The following is a 7,363-nucleotide window of genomic DNA, read 5'->3' on the forward strand; positions in this document are numbered from 1 at the left end:
AAAACGCATGGTTTGTACATGATGCTTTTTGAAATGTTGGCGTCGAGTTGAGAGCAGCCGTTGTTGTGAAAGTATGTGGCTTCTTCACTGACCGGACAAATTGAGAAATTTCGCAGAACGGATTCGAATTGTGAGCGTTTGTTGCTAGGCCTCAACAGGTCCGTGTTAAAGTCTCCTATCAGAAGAATGTCCTCATATTTATGGTACGTTCGTTTGAACAGCCAGTGTGGCACTGAGTGCCGCACTCGTCGGTGCCAGTTTTAGTTCAAACGAACATTCTTTTTCAGTGTGCATGGAACTCGCATGAAACTGAAAAAATATCGAGTGCGGCACTAGAGTTTCAGTTCCAAGATGGCGGCGAAACTCGTGCGGAACTAGCGCGAGTTTCTTCAAAGAAACACTTTGACAGCTCTGAGTGCGGCACTCAGTGCCGAACTAGCCATCAAACGAACGTACCATTAGTAGCGAGTTCAGCGAGTTTAGTTTCTAGAAAGTTTGAGCAGTCATTTCCGGGTGGGTTGTAAACGACGAACAGCAGCAACCGATGTCCTGCAACGTGTAAGTCCAACGCCAGACCTTCCGTCCTGTCAGCAGAACCCGCAGTCAATTCAGTGTGGAAAACGTTCCTACACGAAACACGTTTTGAGTAGTAAACTGCAATTCCTCCACCAGTCGTGTAAACTCTATCGTTGCGAATCAGAGAATATCCATCAATGCTGACGCTGCGGTTTGATTTCTTCGTTGACAGCCATGACTCAGTGAAACACGCTACGTCGATATTTGCTACTGTCAAAACTTGTCGTATTTCGTCCAGTTTCCCGAAGCTCCTTGCACAGATGCTCTGGGCGTTTCCGTGGCAAATGCTCAATTTACCGGGGAGTAAAGCTGCGTTCAGAACCGCTCCAGGAATATTCGTGAAGGTTTGAATCGGTTGGTTAGGCATCAAGTAAAGTAAGGAAAACAATTTTTAGAGGGCTGTACTAATATACTATGAAATAATTTGATAGGTTTACAATTTTCACAATTTTACAAATTTGAATTACATACAACATTTAGACAAACTTCAAAAATAAAAGGGCGATTCAATAGTTACGTAAATTTGTTCAGATCTTCTTCGGAGAAAACGGCTACAGATGAAGTGCCTCCAGCCTGCTTCACGTAGACTATCCCCTTACTGGTGTAGACGGATGCTAGCTTGCCGGCCTTTTTCAGGCTTAGAGCAGCAGACTTCAGCTTACGCGCGGCAGTGTCCAAGTTTTCGTTGATGTAAACGCGCCGATCCGAGTTTAGTCCTAGGTGTCGCAGTTTGAGGTCACACCTGCGCATGTACGCACTGTAAAATTCGTCTCGGGCTGATTTGAGGGCAAACTCTACTACGACGAGGCTTTCATCACCGTTCTTCAGGCTCTCCAGTTTCATCCGTTTACAGCTGGCCAGGGGGTTACTTGTCGAGGGTAAAAGCTCCTTACAGATTTCTTGCAGGTACGCGTACAGATTTTCGCCGGACTGGAACGGGATGCCGCTGATGATCAGCTCGTTGCGGAACTCCAGTGCGCCAACGTTTTGTGAAACACTACCAAGCCTGTCGTTTATCGATTTCAGTGCAGCATCGTTTGTAGCGAATTTGGTAGTGCACTCCACCTTCAGTGAGTTGATATCGAGCTTCACATCGTTCAACTTTTCCTCCAGGTCAGACTTGACGGCATCGATTTTAGTATTGATGTCGTTGCGAAGGCCATCAATCATAGCTCTCGTTTCGGTGAACTGACCCATGAGCATTTTAACCGCCGCTCCCAACGTCAGTGAGTTTGTAGTCTGACCAGTTTCGGTTTCCAGCGAATTGTCCCAGGATTCCCAGGACTGGTTGTTTACCTCCTCTCTTCGTCGTTTTGTTGCTGAATTTGCTGAATTTACGTCGATCAAGTGACCAACACCAGGAGGGGTCCTCGACAGGCTAGCCATACTATCACAGACGAGCGTGAGTACCAAGCAAAGTGTGCGTGGTATCGAGGACTGATACGGTCAACTCGGGAGGCAGCAACAATGGCAGTGCACGTTATTCTACTGGATACCGAAAATTTGTCGTCAAAAATAACAGCACGACAGGTGGGCTCGTACGAAACTAGCACTCGCGGGTATCACACGGGGACTTAGCGATCACGACGGTAAGAAAAGTTTTGAGCGGTAGCAACGTTTTACACTTTAATTTTTGAAGTTTTGTTTGCTCCAACTATTCACAACACATCTTACTAGCTTGACGTTTTGTGCTTTTTTTTAAAGGAATTTGTTGTTAAAATTGTGTTTTTACCAAAAATGTCAATAGTTTTATTTTTGAAAATTCATTGAAATTTTTTGATGGTTGACATTCACATTTGTTATAGAAAGTTTTTTGTTTGAAATCATTCTTTTGATAAGAAATACCTATTATTTGAGATTTTTGAAAAGTCGGGAATTTTAAAATGGGATTTGAGTGGTCACCCTGGCCAAACTGTCAAAAAGTTTGTTTATTTGCGAGTTTGTTTGTTTTCCATATTCTAATAGCTCCTTGAAAAACCGTGATTGACCATTTTCGAACGATGTTTTGTGTTTCTACTCAGAAAAACGAAAGAAGAAATTCAGGACGGATTAATCGGCATCAGACCAGACGATGTAAAAAGGACAACGATTGGAAACTCGGTACTTGGAACGTTCGAACTCTGCAAGATCTTGCACGTGCTGGCCGTCTTGCCCGGGAGCTGCACAAGCTGAACGTGCATGTGGCCGCCATCCAGGAAGTTCGAGGGCCCGGTCATGGAGAGCGAGAATTCACGGCGGTGGACCCCATCGCCAACACCTCCTTCAAGTACCACATCTACTACAGTGGCGGCGAAAAGGCGATGCACGGAGTCGGTTTCGTAGTGATTGGGGATCAGAAGAACCGAGTCATCAAGTGGAAGGTGGTGAATGACCGGATCTGCGTGTTGAGAATAAAGGGAAAATTCTTCAACTACAGCCTGATCAACATTTACGCTCCGATGAACGACAAGCCCGAAGACGATAAAGACGCTTTCTACGAGCGTCTCGACAAGACCTATGGAGAGTGCCCAAGACATGACGAACCCACGGCCGAAAAGAACGGGAGTACGACGAAACGGTACTTTCCGAAGCGGAAGCACAGTACAACGCGAACGATAAGCGGACGTTTTACGCAACTGTCAACGGTGTAAGAAGGAAAACCACGCCTTCCCCTGTGATGTGCAACGATACGGAAGGCAACCTGTTGACAGACAAGACTGCGGTGGCGGCTAGGTGGAAGGAGCACTTCCAGCAGCTGTTGAACGGTGAGACACGAGAGGGAATCGTCGAGGACAGGATACACAGGGTGACCACTCAAATCCCATTTTCAATTTCCCGACTTTTCCAGAAAGCTCTAATAATAGGCATTCCTTATCTAAATTTCAAACAAAAAACTCTCTATAAGTAAAGTCAATACCAACCACCGAAAGAATCTAAATTAATTTAAAAAATATCCAATTATTGGCAATTTTTGTAGACACAGAAACTGAACAAAAAATAAGTAAAATACTTCAAAAATGGAAATACATTATTATGATTCAGAGTAGAAACACAAACAATAAGTCTTTCAAAAATAATCGAAAGTTTAACAATACTTATAACTTACACGTTAATTTTTAAATTGGCAAACGTATAGTTTTTGATACTTCGATTCAACTGGAAATAGCAAAAAGTTAAAGAGAACTGAATAACTGAAAAATTTTGTTATGTAATTGGATTTAAAACATTTCAAGGAATTCATAAAAAAAATGTTTTTGCCAAGTTCTTTTTTTTAATTTTGTAATTTTTGATATTGAATTTATCTAGTGGTCAGTATTCAACTGCTTTTTTTTTTTTCAATGAAAATTCAGTTTGATATGATTTTATGTTCTCCCACTTATTTTAAGCAAAATGTTTGAAGAGACAAATTTTTTAAACAATTTTGCAATAACTCAAAATTTCTTGGATTCATTATTTGCAATTTCAATATTTTTATAATGTTTTCAAAACGTAAAAAAGTTTTTTAATTTTGGATTTTATTCGAAGCTTTTTCTATAGTAGGTGATTTACCCATACTCACTAAAAAAGTTCAATAGAAACATCTGGAAAAAAATATTTGAAATTACTAAATAAATTTAGTTATACAATTTAAAATATTTACTAAAAAAAAAAAAACATTGCCAAACTCAAGTTGGAATCTGTTTTCAAATATTCAATCTATGTGACAAAATGAAATAGAATCATAACTCTCTTTTCATTAACTTTACCCTTTTGTTTGATATACAAAAAATAATAAAGATAATTTGATTCATAAAAATATTATGAAAATCTGTGTCAAAGACTTCCAATATTTATCAAGATTTTGAATGTCTCAAACAGCTTTTCCATGCTCAAATATATTGAAATAGTGAAAAGAACCTTAAATTAAAAGAAAGTAACTAAAGAGCAGTTCTCTACGGAATCGGTCTTTTTTCTTTAATTTTAATTTTTGTATTTTTTAATCCGGCTGAAACTTTTTTGGTGCCTTCGGTATGCCCAAAGAATCCATTTTGCATCATTAGTTTGTCTATATAATTTTCCATACAAATTTGGCAGCTGTCCATACAAAAATGATATGTGAAAATTCAAAAATCTGTATCTTTTGAAGGAATTTTTTGATCGATTTGGTGTCTTCGGCAAAGTTGTAGGTATGGTTATGGACTACACTGGAAAAAAATGATACTCGGTAAAAAATTTTTGGTGATTTTCAATTTAACTTTTTGTCACTAAAACTTGATTTGCAAAAAAACACTATTTTTAATTTTTTTCATTTTTTGATATGTTTTAGAGGACATAAAATGCCAACTTTTCTGAAATTTCCAGAATGGGCAAAAAATCTTTGCCCGAGTTATGATTTTTTGAATCAATACAGATTTTTTCAAAAAATCGAAATATTGGTCGCAAAAATTTTTCAACTTCATTTTTCGATGTAAAATTGAATTTGCAATCAAAAAGTACTTTAGTGAATTTTTGATAAAGTGCACCGTTTTCAAGTTATAATCATTTTCAGGTAACTTTTTTGAAAATAGTCGCAGTTTTTCATTTTTTAAAAATAGTGCCCATGTTTGCCCACTATTGAAAAAAATATTTTTGAAAAGCTGAGAAAATTCTTTATATTTTGCTTTTTCGGACTTTGTTGATACGACCCTTTGTTGCTGAGATATTGCCATGCAAAAGTTAAAAACAGGAAAATTGATGTTTTCTAAGTCTCACCCAAACAACCCACCATTTTCTAATGTCGATATCTCAGCAACTAAGGGTCCGATTTACAATGTTAAAATATGAAACATTCGTGAAATTTTCCGATCTATTCAAAAAAAATATTTTCAAATTTTTTTAATCAAGGCTAATATTTCAAATGGGCGTAATATTGAATGTTTGGCCCTTTTGAAGCGTTAGTCTTGATTTTAAATTTTTGAAAATATTTTTTTCGAAAAGATCGAAGAATTTCACGAATGTTTCATGTTTTAACAATGTAAATCGGACCTATAGTTGCTGAGATAGCGACATTAGAAAACGGTGGGTTGTTTGGGTGAGACTTAGAAAACATCAATTTTCCTGTTTTTTTAACCTTTGCATGGCAATATCTCAGCAACTAAGGGTCGTATCAACAAAGTACAGAAAAGCAAAATATAGAGAATTTTCTCAGCTGTTCAAAAATATTTTTTTCAACAATGGGCAAACATGGGCACTATTTTTAAAAAATGAAAAACTGCGAATATTTTGAAAAAAGTTACATAAAAATGGCTAAACTTGAAAACGGTGCACTTTATCAAAAATTCACTAAAGTACTTTTTGATTGCAAATTCGATTTTACATCGAAAAATGAAGTTGAAAAATTTTTGCGACCAATATTTCGATTTTTTGAAAAAAATTGTATTGATTCAAAAAATCATAACTCGGTCAAAGATTTTTTGCCCATTCTGGAAATTTCTGAAAAGTTGGCATTTTATGTCCTCTAATACATATCAAAAAATAAAAATAAATAAAAATAGTGTTTTTTTGCAAATCAAGTTTTAGTGATAAAAAGTTAAATAAAAAAAACCACCAATTTTTTTACCGTGTACCATTTTTTTTCCAGTGTAGTCCGTATCCATACCTATAACTTTGCCGAAGACACCAAATCGATCAAAAAATTCCTTCAAAAGATACAGATTTTTGAATTTTCATACATCATTTTTGTATGGACAGCTGCCAAATTTGCATGGAAAATTATATGGACAAACTAATGATGCAAAATGGCTTCTTTGGGCATACCGAAGGCACCAAAAAAGTTTCAGCCGGATTCAAAAATACAAAAAAATCGAATAACCGAAATCTCAGAGAATTACTCAAAGCAGAATTGAGTGTATTTAGTTTGAAAATTATACAAAATATTACATAATTATACAAGAGTTGAAAAATAATTTTCAAACAAGTATGCTTAGAATTCCCGACTTTTCGACAAAAAATCATAAATTCCCGACTTTTTCCCGATTTTTGGCGGAAATTGACGAATTCCCGACTTTTTCCCAACTTCCCGAATTGAGTGGCCACCCTGGATACACGTTGAGGAAGATGGAAAAGCTGTGGACCAGCCTACGTTGGAGGAAGTAGCTAAGGCTGTTAAAGAGTTCAAGAACGGGACATCTGCGGTAAAGGACGGACTTCCGGATGACCGAGATTCTGTACCAAATCATCCTACGCATTTGGTGCAAAGAACAGCTTCCGATCGACTGGTTAGACGGGCTGGTCACCCCAATCTACAGGAAAGGGCAAAGACTCGACTGTGCCAACTATCGAGGCATCACAATCCTCAACGCAGCGTACAAAGTACTCTCCCGCATCCTGTGGAGCAAGCTGAGACCGATGACCGAAACCTTTGTCGGCGAATACCAGTGCGAGCTGGTCGGTCGACTCGACAAGTTCCGGGAGTACAGTTTGCAAACACACCATTTGTTCATCGACTTCAAGGCGGCGTACGATTCAGTCAAAAGAAACGAACTTTGGAAAATTATGCTAGAACACGGCTTTCCGGCGAAGCTAATAAGACTGATTCGCGCAACGCTCGACGGAGCAAAATCAAGCGTGCGAATAGCTAACGAGACATCTGAAGCTTTCGTTACGTTGGATGGATTGAAGCAGGGCGATGCTCTCTCGAACTTACTGTTCATCATAGCATTTGAGGGTGCTGTTCGAAGGGCAGGCGTGCAAAGAAACGGAACACATCGACAGCTGCGAAGATCGGACTGACCATCAACACTGTCAAGAAAAGCTTTTCGAATAACAGAAAACACATCTTATAATGATT

The sequence above is a fragment of the Culex pipiens genome, chromosome 3 (assembly GCF_016801865.2).
Source record: "Culex pipiens pallens isolate TS chromosome 3, TS_CPP_V2, whole genome shotgun sequence".
Lineage (NCBI taxonomy): Eukaryota > Metazoa > Arthropoda > Insecta > Diptera > Culicidae > Culex > Culex pipiens.